Consider the following 17,022-nt stretch of genomic DNA (forward strand, 5'->3'; position numbering starts at 1 on the left):
TTACCTTAGGTACAATTTCAAAACCTGCCCTCCTTTCAAGCTCATGTTTACGATCTTGTGTCATATTTTTAACTATCATTTTAGTCTTTTTTGAATTCAGTCTAAAACCTGAAACTCTACCATAGTCTTGTATAATGTCGTTCATCAGGATTATTGATTCCATTGGTTGTGATAGGGTAACGACCAGATCATCTGCAAATGCCTTTATTCTATAATCCTCTTGCCTTATCATTATGCCTTTCAAAATTTTAGAGTCCCGTATTGTATTTAACAAGACTTCCAATGTTAAAATAAATAAAAGTGGGGACAACGGACATCCCTGTCTTGTTCCTTTTTCAATTTTAAACTCTGTCGTCAAACTTCCATTAATAATAATCTGTGCTTTTTGCTCTTGATAAATTGCTGAGATCGCCTGTATAAATTGGTCCCCAAAGCCCATCTTTTTTAAAGTCTTTAGTAGAAAATTCCAATCCACTCTATCAAAGGCCTTCTCTGCATCCAAAAAAACCAGCACTGCAGGAATCTGTTTATTCTTATCAAGATATTCCAATAAGTCTATTACTTGCCTTACATTGTCCTTCATATATCTACCCTCAATAAATCCCGCTTGGTCCTCATGAATCACCTTTTGGATTACTGGCATCAACCTGTTGGCTAATACCTTCGCATAAATTTTATAGTCTGTATTCAAAAGAGATATTGGTCTATAATTCTCTGGTTTTTTAGGACCAACTTGTTCTTTTGGTATCAAAGATATATAAGCAGTTGTCCAAGATGGGGGTATTTTACCCCCTTGTTGAATATTGCAAAATAAATCTCTAAGTTGTCCCACCATTTCAGCTTGTAAAGTTTTATAATACACTGCAGTCAAACCATCCGTGCCAGGAGCTTTGGCTGTTTTTAGCTGTTTAATTGCTGCTGTTATCTCCTCCTCTGTTATAGGATAATTCATTCTTTCCTTTTGTTGATCGGTAATTTTTGTAACTCTCTTATCATTTAAATATTTTTCTATAAGTCCATTCTGCACCTCTTCTTTGGCATATAATTTAGTATAATAGTCCACAAAAGCTTCTTTAATTAATTTTTGTTGAAAGATTTCTTTCCCTCCAATATCAATACAATCGATAATCCGTGCACTTTGTTTTTTCCTCAATGTGTAAGCCAACCATCTGCCCGGTTTATTAGCGTTGCAAAATGTGTTATGCTTCGCGTATTGTAGGCTTGTTGCAACTTGTTCCGCCATAAGCATTTGAAATTGATCTTTCAAAAGTTTTATAGCACTTCGTATTCTTTCATCTGATGGATTTTTAATAAGTAACTGTTCTTTATTCTTTATTTCCATTTCCAACTCAGATCTTTTCTTTTGTCGGAGCAGTCTATGTTTAGAATTCATATAGATAAGTACCCCTCTCATATAAGCTTTACTTGCGTCCCAAACAATTTCAATTGGGGTACCTTTATTCAAATTTATTTCAAAAAATTCTTTCAAATGCTTTTTAAGTTCTATTGTATTTTTTTCATATCTAAACAAGTTCTCATTTAATCTCCAAGAACGTCTCTCAACCTTATCCATCTCAATTTCTATCCATACAGGGCTATGGTCAGTCAAAGTTCTTGGAAAAATCTTTGTTCTTTTTGTCTTAACAAGTAGATCATTTGACAACAGAATAAAATCAATCCTAGAAAAGGATCTATGTCTATCAGAAAAGAAAGTGTAGTCCAATTCATTTGGATTATGTATTCTCCAAACATCTTTTAATTCCATATCTTCTTTCAAATCAAAAAAAGTCTGTGGTAGTCTAATTCTAGACTTTGCCAAGCTCTTTTTATCTAGTTTAGAATCAATTACTCCATTCCAGTCTCCCATAATTAAAATAGATCTATAGTCCCATTGCAATATTTTAGTATATAACATCTTATAAAAATAGTCCTGTTGTTGGTTGGGAGCATAAATTCCAATCAAAAGAATTTGTCCATTTGCTGTAAGCAATTCAATTGCTACAAACCTACCATCTTGATCTGCTTCTATAACTTTCGCTGTTAATTTTTTATTTACATAAATAACCACACCATTCTTTTTCTGCGAAGTTGAAGATATATAATGTGCTCCTAGTTTTGGATTTATCAAATATTTTTGATCTTGAGTTGTGATATGCGTTTCTTGTAAACATATTATATCATTATTAAATTGTTTCAAATATGTAAATAATTTCTTCCTTTTCTGTGCTGAATTCAACCCATTAACATTCCAAGATAGACATTTAAAGGTCATCAGCCTCTTTCTGTAGCGCAGAGCAAAATATTTGAAGTTCATCCGAGAGCTTCGATCTCGCTCCTCCCATAGCGCCACTCTCTTGTGCGGTACTCTTAACTGCCTTCTTGTCTTGTCTTTCCTGTTGTTGTTGTTGCTTTTGTTTAAGTAGCTTGGATTGAGCTCTAGTTATACGTTGATCTTTAACTTCAGTCAACTGAATCAAATCCAAAATTGGAGAAGAATCCAACAAGGGCTCACTCAGAAAACCTCCTTCTGCACCTTGCACTATTTCTAATTCCTGCTTAGACTGTTCTTTCAATTGCCTCTCTTCACTCTCCTTAATCTCCAAAACTGTAGATGTACGTGGAGATGGTGTTCTTTCCTTAAGAATAGTACTATAAAAGTGTTGTGCCTTCTCCACGGTATTCAACCGATATCCTTCTCCCTTATATCTAAAAATTATCCCAGCTGGTGCGTCCCACCGGAAGGGTATCTGTAAGTTTTTCAATTCCTTAACAAGAAAACCAAATTCTTTTCTAACTTTCAACATTTTAGGAGGTAATTCTTTAAAAATTTCAAGTCGTGAACCCCCCACTTGTACAGAAGTATGAAAAGATTTTTGCAGGATATCATTTCTAATTTCTCTGTCAGTAAAGTATATGACCACATCTCTGGGCAGTTGTCTTTGTCTGGCCACCCAAGAGTTCACTCTGTAAATTTTATCTATTTTATGAAATACCAAATCAGGATTAGCTTGTAAAATCTTAGCCAAGGCTTCAGAGCAAACTTGTCTCAAATCCTGTCTCTCCTCCTCTCGAATTCCCCGAAGCCGTATGGCAAATTCCATCGCCCGGAATTGTATCATAACAATCTCATCTTCAATTCTCTGCATTTTATTATCAACTTCATCAGTTTTATAATCATTGTCTTTCATCTTAACATTAACTTCTGATTTAAGTTCTTCAACTTTAAAATCAACTTTCCCAATAAATTCTGCCAGGCCAGACGCCACTTCTGATATTTTTTTGGTCACATTATTTTGATTCTGTTTCACCATGTCTTTAACTTCATTAATTTCCTGCATAAATTCCTGATGTGATTTTTGAAGTTTATCATCTATCTCCTGTTGAGATTTTTGAAATTTATCATCCAAAGTTTTAGAAATAAATTCTTTTAAGTCTCCCATATCAAAATCTTTTTTCTGAGTCTGTGTCTGAGTTTCATGTTTAATGAATAAAAGAAATAACAACAACTATTATTATTATTATTATTATTATTATTATTATTATTATTATTATTATTATTATTATTCAAGAAAAAACTGTGATACTTGGAACATTGTACATTTTAAGAAGATACTTGGTTGATACCTAGGATGCTGGCAGCAACCCATATCAACCATTAGCACCAGTCAATGATATTTGTGATACATTTTTAAATGTCCAGTTGACTGCGTTTCATGTTTAATGAATAAAAGAGATAATAATAATAAATATCCCAAGCCAAAAGTTCCAGAAGGTGCATTAATGCACATGCTTTAATCATGTCCTTTCATTGACTGGACATTTTTATTATGGTGAAACAGGTTCTTGGAAGAAAGCTAAAGGATTTAAAGGTGCTAAAGTACAGATAGTTCTTGATTTACTACCACAGCTGGGTTCCATTGCTAAGTGATATGGCCATTAAGTAAGTCATCATGTGACTGCACCCAATTTTATGGACTTTTTTTGCCTTGGTCATTAACCGAATCTGGTTTTTTTCCCATTGACTTACCGTGTTTGTCAGAAGTCGGCTGGGTAGGTTGCAAATAGCAATCATGTGACCGAAGGATGCTACAAATGCTGTAAATATGAACCGGTTGCCAAGCAGTGACCATGGGATGCTACAATGGTCATAAGTGTGAGGACCAGTCTTAAGTCACTTTTTTCAATGCTGTCATAACTTCAAACTAAGCAAATGGTCGTACATCAGGGGACTGTCTGTAATATGTTACTGAATTATACACCACAAAATTGGAATCTATGACATATGAATGACTCTACCATGCCTGGTACTTGGTACCATGCCTAGGGCTGCGGTGGCTCAGTGGCTAAGATGCTGAGCTTGTTGATTAAAAGATCGGCAGTTCAGCGGTTCGAATCCCTAGTGCCGCATAACGGGGAGAGCTCCCGTGATTTGTCCCAGCTTCTGCCAACCTAGCAGTCCGAAAGAACGTAAAAAATGCAAGTAGAAAAAATAGAGACCACCTTTGGTGGGAAGGGAACAGCATTCCGTGCGCCTTTGGCGTTGACTCATGCCAGCCACTTGACCATGGAGACGTCTTTGGACAGCACTGGCTCTTCAGCTTTGAAACGGCAATGAGCCCTGCCCCCTAGAGTCGGGAATGACTAGCACATATGTGTGACAGGAATCTTTACCTTTACCATGCCTGGATTATTGCTAATAAGATCACTGCATTACTAGAAGGACAGTTGTGTACCAAATCCAGAAGTTGGTTTTTTTAAAGTTGTCAAAAACTCAGCCCTTTGCATTGCCTCCCTATCAACATTAAAGGAAAATCTGGATACGATTCCATGAGGAGGAGATTTGATTTGTTGTATGAAAAATGAGCTCCAGTAATGTTCACACTGTTGTAATTATTGTCACTTAGTTGTTGTTGTTGGTTTTTTGTTGTTGTTGTTGTTGTTGTTGTTTTGGTTTGCGACTTTGGTTGGTTTGTTTGCATCATATATTCTTGTGTGTCATGCATTTTTCTATTTTGTTTTTCTTCTGTGCTGTAGTTATATTAAAGCAGTAAAACTGAGAGACTGGAACAAGCATGACTTATGGATTATTGTACTTCTCTCCCCCCCACTCCCCACCATTTTTCATCTTCTTATTAAAATAAGAGATTACATCACCCATATTTGCACAGCCTTTTTCTTTACACACACAAAAAATGCATTTCTCATTTTCTCCACATAGAGATGAAGTTCCTTTAACGCCAGGCTCCTTCACAATGGCAGACAATCTGCAGTGCCAGACCTGGTTGAGACAGTCACGTCAGATCTCCCTGCTGGAAACCGCCAGGGGCTCAGGCTATGGACCCCCACCAGCTCCCCTCCCATTAATTCCTACCCCCTCTGAGAGCCAGAGGCAAAGGAAACAGAGAAGAAACCGAGCCCAGCCCAGCTCCACCTCGCCTGTTTTGTTGCGATAATGAAGCATCAAGAAAAACCATGGAAGGCACACAAGGCTAATTTCCCCATGGAATTTCTAAAGGTGCCATTAAAAACTCAATTTCCCCAAAGAAATCACTCCCCCCACCCCACCCTCTTCCAGCAAAACAAGGAGGTATGTCAAGTGAGGACATCTGAGTTACAGAACTCACAATTCACTAGATAGGGTGAGAATCAGCTCCTTGGCTGATGTCCCTTCTGCAACCAAACCAGCTGTGGTCTAGAAGTGAAGCTGGCTCTCCTTCCACCCCTCTGAAATCACTGCAGAATCATTGGGGGAGGACAATTGTCTCAATGAAAACAAAGAAGATAACATCTCCACATCAAACCACAATTCGAGTCACGTCCCTTTAATTTCCTTGGCACAATATGAACTTAGTATGATGGATGGATGGATATGATTAATATCCCATCTCTTCCTCAGGTGGTCCAAGTGTCTCACATGGGGACTGGTTTTTATCTTCTCCTCACAACAACACTCAAGGCTAGAGTCAGCTGAGAAAGCTCTCCTTAGACTTGGTCCAACACCTTAACCAATAAACTACTAGTCCTCATTCTTTTCCTCCTGTCAACAAATCATCAAAGCAACATCAAAGACTCCTTCAGGGCAAACATTCAGTTGGGAGATTCGATTCAAACCATCAAATGTGACTGAAAGTAATGATGCCAAAGCTCCCTTAATCAATTTGGAGCAAATCAACCCCACTTCTCAATCAAACTGGACTGAAGAGCCACATTGAAATAGCAATTCAACCTAGACCAAAACTTGATTTGCAACCTGCTAATGGTACTTTTTTTGTTCACCTCCATAAAAGTCTTTTTGTGCTATGGCAATCACCTATTCAGGCACACGGCTGAACAAAAGATGTGTAGCATGAGGCTGTCAACCACACAACCGCTGGTTCTCAAGCATTCTTCCTGGACAATTCCAGAAACCATCACTGGAAAGCATTTACATGTTTGGATGGTAAGTACCAAGGTCCAGCCCAACCAGGGGTGGGTTCTACTTACCTTTACTACCGGTTCGCAATGGGAGCGCCCACATGCTTCTGGCATGCGCAGATCGTCAATTATGACATTCGGGCAGGTGGGCGGAGCCTCCTGCTACTTTTACTACCGGTTCTAAAGAACCGGACAGAACCAGGAGCAACCCAACACTGAGTCCAACACTTAGCAATACCTACTGTATTTTTTGGAGTATAAGATGCACCTTTCCCCCCCCCCCCTAAAATGTAGCCCCGCCCACCCACTGGCCCCCACCCTTTGGCCTCTGCCTCCCAGCAGTTTACCTCCTTGCAGCAAGCAGCAAGAAGAAACAGCTCATTTCAGCTTTAGCACAGCCTAATTAGCATAAATTGATTGGATTGGCCTCCTGACTCTCAGCTGTTTTGCGCAGGCCTCTGCTGCTGCAAGGAGGTAAATTGCTGGGAGCAGATTTTTTTGTTTCTTGTGCTAATCAAGCTATGCTGAAAATGAAAGTGAAAGTAAAGCAGGCTGTTTGCTGTTTGCTGCAACGAGGCAAAATTGCTGGGAGGCAGAGGCAGATTTCTTTTTCTTGTTTTCCTCACCAAAAAAGGTAGGTGCGTCTTATAGTCCAGAGCATCTTATACTCCAAAAAATACGATACTTTGTGGTCACACATATTATATTGGATAGCAAGAAGGGTGACATATTATATAAACAAACAAACAAACAAACAATGGGATGATTTTCTCCATGTAGGTTCTACTTATCCTACATTTATAACAAAGACAGGATGATTTGGTGCCCAACCTGTAGGAGTTGGGGGATTTGGGACCTTTCTTTCTGGAAAAACAGGTCAGCTCTATCTCTGAAGTTGTGGAAAACTGGTGAAGACTGTTCTTTTTTAGATATGGAGACTTTAATAAGGCCGCCATGTATTCATATTTCTATCAAGATATGCTCATCTTTATTACAGCCAAAAGGCCAGCAGCATTAACTGTTAACCAGAAAAATAAAATGCCTCATCACTAATTAATACAGTCCTATTAAAGTTTAGATATGTTCCGTTAACATGGGGTAAATGATGGCATCTGGACTTTTTGCAATCTCCTATCAGAGGCTGCAAGTTATTAAACAGATTTTACTGCACTGAGGGTACAGAAACATATTCCTTCTTACTGATAAGAGCAGAAAAGAATAAAACAGATCCAAATGGCTTGTAAATTTTGATAGAATTTGAAGGATGTATTTAAACCCAACTACCTCTATAAAATCACAATATAAAAAATCCAAAGATATCATTTTTAAATATGTTTATCTTACTTATGATATAATATTGTTAGGGTTTTTTTTTTAATTGGCAGTTGCCTAGAGCTGGTGAAGTAGGCTGTATATAAATGAGCTGCTGAGAGAATATCTGAGGCAGCACCAGACATGGGAGGGGAAAACAGCAGGACTCTGCCTGGGATGGACCAGTGAGAAATCCTACCAATGGCTGGAAAAGACTGGATTGGAATGGAAAGGACTGGAAAGGACTGGAAAAACTCCACTGAGGCACTGATCATAGTGGCACAAGAACAGGCACTAAGCACCAGATCCATAGAAGCTGGGCTCTACCACACTAGACAGGACTTGAGGTGTAAACTATGCAGAGAGGCCTCAGAGACAGTGTAAAACGTAAGGGCAGGATATAAGATGCAGGCAGGGACAGTATACAATGAATGGCACAGTCAAGTAGCTGGCATTTTGTACAGGAACATCTGCACAGGGCAAGGGCTAGAGCTACCCAAGTCCAGATGGGAGATTCCACAGAAGGCTGCGGCGAATAACAGGGATAAGGTCCTGTGAACAGGGATGAAATGCTACCAGTTTGCTCCAGTTCGGGTGAATCGGTAGAGATAAAAACTACTGGTTTGAGCGAACCGATATTTAAAAAAAGCTATGATCTGACGATCACCTGTGCCGTGGGGTTTACTTTTCCTAGAAAGCAGTATTTCTAAGGTAAACTGTGCATCACAGCTGATCCCCCCCCTCACTGTTCTACTTACCTTCCCTAGCAATATTTATTTATTATTATTTTATTATTCAAATTTCTATACCGCCCTTCTCCTTTCGGACTCAGGGCAGTGAACAGTCAAAATAAAACATTTATACATAAAGTACGATTAAAAATAGATTTAAAATAATTAAATTTGGCCCATAATTTAAAATTTGTCAATTTAAAATCCATATCAAAATTTAAAATCAACCATAAAATCATAAAATCAAGAGAGACCGGCTAACTGAAAGAGATGAGTTTTTAGGGCCCGACGAAAAGTCTGGAGGTCGGAGATCACTCGTATCTCTGGGGGTAGATTGTTCCAAAGGGTAGGTGCCACCACAGAGAAGGCTCTCCTCCTGGGGGTCGCCAGCCAGCATTGTCTAGCCGACGGCACCCTGAGGAGGCCCTCTCTGTGGGAGCGAACTGGCCGGTGGGAGGCTATTGGTGGCAGAAGGCGGTCCCGTAAGTACCCTGGCCCTAAGCCATGGAGCGCTTTAAAGGTGATCACCAACACCTTGAAGCGCACCCGGAAGTCCACCGGAAGCCAATGCAGCTCACGCAGGAGAGGAGTCACATGGGAGTGCCCCGTCGCTCCCATAATCCCCCGCGCAGCCGCATTCTGCACCAGTTGGAGCCTCCGGGTGTACCCCAAGGGGAGCCCCATGTAGAGAGCGTTACAATAGTCCAGACGAGAGGTGACGAGTGCTTGAGTGACTGTGCATAGGGAGTCCCGATCCAGAAAGGGGCGCAACTGGCGTATCAGGCAAACCTGATAAAAAGCCCCTCTGGCCACGGCCGTCATATGCCCTTCTAAAGATAGCCATGCGTCCAGGAGGACGCCCAAGATGCGGGCCCTTTCCGTGGGGGCCAGTGATTCGCCCCCAATAAGCAGCGATGGCGTCAGCTGGCTATACCGGGACGCCGGCAGCCACAGCCACTCGGTCTTGGAAGGGTTGAGTCGAAGCCTGTTTCTCCCCATCCAGACCCGCACGGCCTCCAGGCACTGGGACATCACTTCCAAGGCAATATGCTCCAAAAGGAGGCTTGGGAAGGTAAGTAGAACAGCGAGGGGGGGGATCAGCTGTGGTGCGCAGTTTAGCTTCACTAAAAAGCAGGAAATCCTGCTTTCTAGCAAAGCTAAACCGAGTGGCACAGGTGATCGTCGGATCATAGCTTTTTTTAACTACTGGTTCACCTGAACCAGTAGCTTTTTAAACGTGCAGTGCATGTTTGGTGTGCACTGTGCTAGCGCACAAAGCATGCATTTGGTGTGCATGCGTGGCCAGCAAACCTGTTGTGGCCCGTCAGCAGCCTGTGCAGCTGGTAGCTGATTCTGGAGATGTGGTGCCAGAGGCGAGGATTCAGCCAGGGCCTTCAGAACCTCCAGAAGCTCCCATAAGTGAAGAGGAAGAAGAGGAGGAGCCTCTTCTCGATGCACAAGCACATAGAGCTGTTAAAAGGCAGAAGTGGCTCCTCAGGAGGAGGTCTCCTCGAGAGTAAGGCTTGGGGCTAATTGGCCACTCCCCTAGCCTATTTAAGGAAGGAGACAACTGATGCAATTTGCAGGAAACAACTTTGTTCATATTCCTTTGCGTCTTGATTCCAGAAACGTTTTGATTTGGCTCTTGTTCCTCTCTTATTAGTTTTCCTGCAAATTGCTTCTGGGCATTCTGCCAACCACAGTAAGATTATGGTTATCTGAAATACTGTGCCTCAGAACTGAGTTATTATTCTTTGAATTCTTGTCAGCTGTTAATGAAGTTAAATTAACAGCCCTTGTTCAGAAAAGACTGATTTAAAATTGTACTTGTGTTCAAACAACTACTAAGAAAGCTCATTAGTAGTCGTTAATTAGTAAACTAAGGTTTGTACAGACTTTGTGTGTGCTGCGTTCTATGGGGCCCATAGCTGGGGCAGAACAAAACCAGTAGCAAACTGGTTCGGATTTCACCCCTGCCTGTGAAGCTTCCAGATCAGATAGACAGGCAGGTGCTAGCCAATCAAGCAGACTTCCTGGTAGTAGAGAAGGATCAGAAGAAGCGGTGGTGACAGATGTTACAATGCCAAGTGATAGCAACATTATGAAGAAGGTGTAAAGAAGGTGTATGAGAACCTGGAGAAGTACCGGGGCCAGGAGGAGAAACTGGAAAGGATGTGGAAAGTCAGAACTGAAGTGGCTCTAGTGATGGTAGGAGCACTTGGGGCTGGGAAAGTGACTCCAACAGATTTCAGAAAGAACACCAGAATTCTCTGTCCAAGAGTGCAGTGTTAGGAGCACCAAGATACTGCGCAGAACTCTTGGACTCCCAGGGCTCTGATAAAGAACCTGAGTTTAAGGAAGACACAGATCACCCATAAGTATTAGAAGGGAATTTTTATATCTTATATTTTATATAAGTTTAGGTAAGGTGACCAATCGTCCTCCTTTAGGGAGGACAATCCTTCTTTTGTAAGTTCTGTCCTCTCTCGAAAAGTGTCCTCCTACATGTCCTCCTTTTCAATATTTGAAAACTAATCTGTAAATCTCCGTATTCAATCGATGCCGATCCGATCCGATCCGTTGCGTGTGATGTGACATATTTGTATTTGACATGACGATTCGTCAAGGCTCGGTCAGTGCGGCGAGACGCGATTATGAGACGCATGCGCTCCACACAGGAGAATTGTTTTGAGAGAGTGTGCCGTGCACAAGTGGCTTTGTTTACTTCTTACTGAAACATGACATGGCACACACGCATGTGTCCTTCTCCTCACTGTAAAAAATTTGGTCACCTTAGTATAGGCATATAACTTAGATTTAGTATTTGATTCTCTTTGTCATGGTTCCATTCTCCTGGATTACAAGAATCTCTTCTGCAAGGCCTTATCTTCTACACTAATGACTGTAAAGGGCCTAGAGCAGTGATGGCGAATCTTTTACTCACAGAGTGCTGAACAGGTTCATGCTTTGGGTGCGTTGCACACGTGTGTGCCATCCACAATAATGCGTGGTTCCTCCCCCATGCACTGCACGCACAGCACCATCTACACATGTGCACAGTTTTCGTGCCCGCCCCCACCGTGTGCTGCGCACACAACCACATCATCTGAGCATGCACACAGCTTTCACACACGCACCCCACTGTGCACTGTGTACGCAATTGCACCATCTGTGCATGTGTGCTTTTGTGTGGATCCCCCATGCACTGCACATGCAATCGCACCATCTGTGCATGCATGTGGTTTTTGCACATGCAATGCGCACAGGTGAATGCCATCTCCGCATGCGCGCGCTGTGCACCAGCATTCTCCCACACATGTGCAAACGCACGCACATGCACAGGAGAGCTCCAAAGACCAGCCTGGTCCCCTGAATTACGCGCCTGCACACTGGAGGCCCAAACACCATCTGGGGCGCGCACACATGCACAGCCGCAGGTGAGTTGGGCGACAGTTCGCGTGCCCGGAAAAATGGCTCTGCGTGCCACTTCCGCCACTTCCGCCATCACGGGCCTAGAGGAACAACCAAGTCACACAGATGCAACTGTGTGTTTGCATGAGGAATAGCAATACAGCTGGAGCAGTCCTGGGAATACCTGTACAATTTCAACTAAGTTCTATCCACTGTGACTGAAATGGAAGATAGGAGCAAAGATGTTATGAGGAAGAATCAGAGAATGCAAGCTTAAGTCTTTAGATCCCTCTCGCTAGCTCTCTGAGACCAAAGGACTCAAGCTGAAAGAGAAGAAACACGGGGGCAGCTCCCCTCTTCAACGATGCATTTCTTTCATGGGAGCGTCATCTCAAGCCGTTATTCATCATCCTGACTTCTTCAGCATCTGCAGCACACTGCCCCCTTGTGCCAAAGCACTCCCACTGCCTCATTTATCCATGGAGCTCCATGGACAATTGAAAAACGCCAAATAATCTTAACTGTCATCATCTCAAAAGAAACAGAAATGTCATAATATACGAAAACCGGTAATCCACTTAATAATTCACTCAAAAATATTAAAGATTGAGATGATAGATCTTAATCAAATGCCCCTCAGAAACAGTTCTATGGGGATGATGTTTCTGAAGCTCAGAAGTCATCGAGCCCTCCAATGGGTTAGGAAGAAACTGTTCTGTAGAGGAAGGGCTATTACAGAAAAAAGAAATTGGCCCTGGTCTCCCCTGACTCTCTCTTGGGATTCAGGCTGGGATTCTGAGAGCCCTTGGAATCCCAACCTGAATCAAGCATCCTAAATGGATTGAATCTACTACTAGATTGAATCTAACACCTACTGGTAAACGAGGTAAACAAGGCTTGCATTATTGTGATGTGTGCTGCACCAAGAGCAGCTTTCACAGGCTAACAGGTAAGTTGCTACATTTTGGAACAAGTGCAGTTTCTGGGTATCTCTGGAGATTCTCTGTCATCTAGGTCATGGTTGTCCCAAAGGTCCTTTTTCAAGAGGCAACTGGATTTCTGGTTTTTCTTTGAAGATATTTTGTTTCTCATCCAAGAAGCTTCTTCAGTTCTGACTGGATTGGTGGGGAATGGAAGTTTCTGAGTAGTCTTCAAAGGTAATCACAGAAAGAGTGCCTTGAAACACCTCGCCAGGAAGTGACAAAAGATATCTGGAATGGCATAGGGCAGTGATGGATAACTTTTTTGCCATTGCGTGCCAAAAGTGGGGAGAATGCGGGGTGGTCGCGCACACGCACAACCACACACATAATTAAATGAGTTCTGCCCCCACGCATGGTACCCTCCGTGCTCCCCCCACTTTTGGCACATGATGGCACGGTGGACCCGGTAGGCCCGTTTTTCACCCTCCCCAAGCTCCAGAGGCTTTCTAGGAACCTGGGGAGGGCGAAAACGGCCTTCCCCACCTTCCAGAGGCTGGAAACAGCCTGTTTCCTGACTTCTGGTGGGACCAGAAGGCCTGAAAATCAGCTGGCCGGTATGCACATGTGCACTGGAGCTGAGCTAGGACAACGCTCGCATGCCCACATATATGGCTCTATGTGCCACCTGTGGCATGCGTGCCATAGGTTCGCCACCATGGGTATAGGGTCTCCTGCTTCAGCAGGGGGTTGGACTAGAAGACCTCCAAGGTTCCTTCCAACTCTTATTCTGTATTCTACTTTTGCTAAAGTCTCCCTCTCCAGAATGGGCAGCAACTGGTCCACCAGCCAAGGCTGGGCTTAGCTCCCCTTCCCTCCCCATGGCACAGCTCACATCTGCTTCTTGAGCAGTAGCACAGAACCTAGGAAGACTCCAATTGCACAAATTGTTCCTTGAGGGGCACCACCACAACCAAACTCACTACTTAAATGCATAGGTGGATTCTGCCTGGAGGAGCAGGAATCCAACCTTATTAGGATTTAACATCATATCCTTTTATTCCATTTGGATCCTTATAGCCTCCAGGTACCAAGTCAAGTCTTCAACCATATCACCAGTTCAATCCAGGATGGAGCTGTTTGTTTGTTGTACTTTTTTATATATACTATACAGGAGCTCCAGGTAATGTACATAACCATGTTTCCCTGAAAATAAGGTCTTGTATTATTTTTTTTCTCCAAAAGTTGCATTAGGGCTTATTTTCTGGTTAGGTCTTATTTTTCGGGAAATACAGTACTAATTGTATCCATCTAGCTGATGATCTTAACTGGGGCTTATTTTGGGGGTAGGGCTTATATTACCAGCATCCTGAAAAATCAAGCTAGCTAGGGCTTATTTTCCGGTTGGGTCTTATTTTCAGGGAAACAGGGTAGTGGTCCCTCCTCCTGTTTTCCCACAGTACAATCTTGTGAGATAGATTAGACTTGGTGGCTGATAATGGATTAGGACCTGGGTCTTTCTGGTCCTTGGCCAACCTTTTAACACTACACCTTTCTAGGTTTGGGACTGAAGGAGAGCCACAAACTTCAAATTAAGCAGTAATACATAACTCTGAACTAACAGCTGACCTCATCTAACACCTTTATGCTGATATTAGAAAGCAATAGAAAATGGGGCGAACTTTGTGATTCTCCAAACTGGCACAGGCAGAACAAACTCCACCTCCCAATCCATGCAGGTGGCCCAGGAGGATGCCGTGATCATGACCCATAATACTGAAGGTTACTAAAAGGTCTAAAAGAACCAGGAGGGATGGATTCTCCCCAGCCATGTCTAGCTCCAGGGGATCCATTAGCTTCTGTTCCTGGCACAGACTCCATCCACTACTGAAAGAGATTCAAATCATTTGCTTCTTCTATCTTCTTCTTCTGTATCCCTCCTCTCAACGATAGCAATTCACTCTGGCCGGAAAATATTTTTTCTCAGGAAAGGTGGACATCAAGAAATGATGGAAATAAAATATGAGGAAATGATTTTAAGAAGAGATTAGACAGTCATTTGTCCAGAATGATATAAACCAGTGCTGGCAAACCTTTTCGGCACTCGGTGCTGAAATGGGAGTGAGTGTGCGCCAGTGGTGGGTTCCTCCCAGTTCGGCCCGGTTCGGCCGAGCCGGTAGCGGTGACGATATGACGTCACTGAACCGGTTCTCTTTGTTCAGGAGCTGGGCCCTCCCGCCCCCCCGCCCCCTGCCCCCTCGCGTTATTCTTACCTTTTATTTGGCCCCGCCCCCAATCTATTCGTTGCCTCCTGAATCCCAGCTGATTGGCTAGAAGGAAAAAAACTGTTTAAACTCTTGCCGCGGAGCTTCACAGGGCCCCCTATAGCTGATCAGTGGTAAAAGGCAGTGTGGTGGAGACCAGTGCGCTCCAAAAACAAATGGGTAGACCGGTATGCTCCAAAAACAAATAGGTAGACTGGTACAGACCTGCAAGCAGTTAAAAGCCTGGTAGACCAGTACCTCTGCTAAATCCTAAAGAATTACTTGTCACATGAACATCAAACCACGCCCACAAAATAAGCCACGCCCACAGAACCGGTAGTAAAAAATTTTAGAAACCCACCCCTGGTGTGCGCGCATTCATGTGCCAGAACCCGTAAGAGCAGTCACCCGGTCCAGATGCACGTGGCAGGAAGATGATCTTCCAGTTTCTGGGGTGTGCATGCACATCAGCCACCTGATCGTCCGGTTTCTGGCATGCATGTATGCACAAAGACCAGCTGGCCGGTGCGTATGCATGCACTGGGAACCGGAAGATCATCTTTCCGGCGCGAGCATGCACATCGTACGACTGCTCCTCCAGTTTCCAGCACTCCCATGTGCTTGAAGACCACCTAGCCAGAGTGCTGGAACCTGGAAAAGCAACCGGTGACAGCTCGCATGCCTGGAGAAGTGGCTCTGTGTGCCAGTTCCAGCACGCATGCCATAGGTTCGCCGTCACGGATATAGGGTCTCCTGCTCAAGTAGAGGGCTGGACTAGAAGACCTCCAAGATCCCTTCCAACTCTGTTATTCTGTATTCTGTAAATGAATGGAGAGTGTCTAGTCCCCATTGTATTGCACAATGGATAGTGCAAAAGAGAAATATTTGTCCTGCTGAGAAAGAAAGACACTAAGCACTTCCTTAGAGATGTCCAGCCTTATCAAACCTTTTAAGTTGCCAGAGAAATTTCTCAGATTGATGTGGCATCAAAGCACACAGATGCCATCCAATTTTCTTTGCACTTCACAGCAGGTAAACTTCACTGGATAAGTCAGGGTTGAGTGCAGGTGCCTGTATAACATACTTTGAAAATCTGCCCTCGCTCTCCTTTTTTCCTTTCTTTTCTATTTTTCGTCAGCTTTCCTCTTTTCTTGCATTTTTTTGCCTTTTCTTTGATCTCTTTCTCTTTCTTTTGTTCTTTATATTAGTTTTTGTTAATTTTTATCCTTTAAAGATTGTATTATTCCACACACCCACAAATTAGACAGTATAGAATAGATTGTAAAAAGAAGAGTAGGGTGATATAACTTTAAAGAGAGGGGTAAAACTCTATTTCTAACTGCTGTAAAGAATATTGGAAGCCACTTCCTTATATCTTATTTTCTTTCTTTTCTATTTTTCTTCAACTTTTCTTCCTTTCTTGCACTTTTTGCTTTTTCTTTGATCTTTTTCTTTTTTTTCTTCTTTACTTTCTTCTTTACTATTCTTCTTTACTTTGTGTTAGCTTTTATGTTCTTGTTTAAAACTTTTTCTATCAATCTATTGATCTATTAATTTATCATTTATCACCTGTCTTGTTTGATTTACTTTGGACATTTCTTTCAAGTATTTTCAAAAGAGATTTTTTTTTTTATGAAATTTTCTCAGACAGAATGTTGTTGTATTTGGTTCTCACACTTCCACTCCATTTCAAGAGAAGAAATCTGGAGAAAACATCTCCATTTATGGGGCTTTTTTCAGATTGGGAAGGGTGAGCACTCAAGTTGTTTCAGAATTCAGAAAGTCACACAACAGAAAATTAGCACTACCAGCAATAGTGCTAATATTGAGATAACCTCCAACTTCAAAACTGCATCTGAAGACTTCAAAGGGCCCTGCAAATAAGGCAGAAAAGCAGAAGCTACTTCAATGGGGAAAGAAAATTCCCACGAAACTGTAAAGGCAGATGTCTCCAGGGCTTTGTATTCATCA

At 42.4% G+C, this 17,022-nt stretch overlaps 1 protein-coding gene across 1 annotated transcript in view; it reads right to left on the reverse strand.

Annotated features, from left to right (window-relative positions):
• The window catches only part of ADGRB2 (adhesion G protein-coupled receptor B2), a 329,562-nt gene that overhangs the window by 286,459 nt on the left and 26,081 nt on the right, over nucleotides 1-17,022 (reverse strand). The gene's annotated exons all lie outside the window — the stretch shown is intronic.

This window comes from Pituophis catenifer, unplaced genomic scaffold, assembly GCF_029215685.1.
Source record: "Pituophis catenifer annectens isolate HBS135680 unplaced genomic scaffold, rPitCat1.0.hap2 SCAF_9, whole genome shotgun sequence".
Lineage (NCBI taxonomy): Eukaryota > Metazoa > Chordata > Lepidosauria > Squamata > Colubridae > Pituophis > Pituophis catenifer.